This window comes from Limulus polyphemus, unplaced genomic scaffold (genome assembly GCF_000517525.1).
Source record: "Limulus polyphemus unplaced genomic scaffold, Limulus_polyphemus-2.1.2 Scaffold3113, whole genome shotgun sequence".
NCBI classification, from domain to species: Eukaryota; Metazoa; Arthropoda; class Merostomata; order Xiphosura; family Limulidae; genus Limulus; species Limulus polyphemus.
The window spans coordinates 3,513-4,825 of NW_013668723.1; positions in this window are offsets into that span (position 1 = coordinate 3,513).

Below are 1,313 nucleotides of genomic sequence, written 5' to 3' on the forward strand. Positions count from 1 at the left end.
TAATAAATCTGTAAAGATTTTTTTAAACATTATTTATTTACTAAATCTGTAAAGATGTTTTTTAAATATTATTTATTTATTTACTAAATCTGTAAAGATTTTTTTCAATATTATTTATTTGATAAATCTGTAAAGATTTTTTTTAAATATTATTTATTTAATAAATCTGTAAAGATTTTTTTAAACATTATTTATTTACTAAATCTGTAAAGATGTTTTTTAAATATTATTTATTTAATAAATCTGTAAAGTATTTTTTTCAATATTATTTATTTAATAAATCTGTAAAGATTTTTTTAATATTATTTATTTGATAAATCTGTAAAGATTTTTTTTAAATATTATTTATTTAATAAATCTGTAAAGATTTTTTTAAACATCATTTATTTAATAAAACTGTAAAGATTTTTTTTAAACATTATTTATTTAATAAATCTGTAAAGATTTTTTTAAACATTATTTATTTACTAAATCTGTAAAGATTTTTTTAAACATTATTTATTTAATAAATCTGTAAAGATTTTTTTAAACATTATTTATTTAATAAATCTGTAAAGATTTTTTTAAATATTATTTATTTAATAAATCTGTAAAAAGCTAAATGGTGGGGGTGTAGGTAGCATTCCAGGAGATGAATGTACTACAAAAAAAAACTTTAAAAGCATAAATCTGTTGTGATTTGTCAGTCACTATTCTAACATGTTTCAAATAAAGTATTTATATATGTAAATATTTAGAGCAAGGACTAAATAAAATATCTAAATTATTTATTGACTTAAGTTGGGTTCATACGCCGTTTTCCATAGTCACGTGCTTTCTATTTAAATTACGTTATGTTTAGCCAAAGCTACTAATTACTGAGTAAAGAGTTCGTTACCTTGCACGTACTGCACGTGAACTTCAAAATCTTACCACAACAGTAGCTGCAACAAAACCCACTAAACAAACTTAATGCATTTGAAATACTACACTATCCATGAAAAACCGTAAGTGACTGAATTAAGAATGTCGTGTTGAATATATAATAGGCCTAATTAATTAGAATCGTGCTTCGCCAGCATAGAGTGGGCGTTTTCATCATGAAACAACAAAATACAAACAAAAACAAAAAAACACGAAACGTGTGTGAACCTTGCTTTAAAGAACAGTTATTTTTGTGCTTATAATTAACTATTATTGTGTGAAAAAAGTGTTCGAATTGCTCTTTACTCGCCATAGATAGCCATGTTCATGTTCAACGGGTATTGAAGAATATATAACATTAATGTTACGATCTAATTTTTTTTGGCCCGGCATGGCCAGGTGGTTAGGGC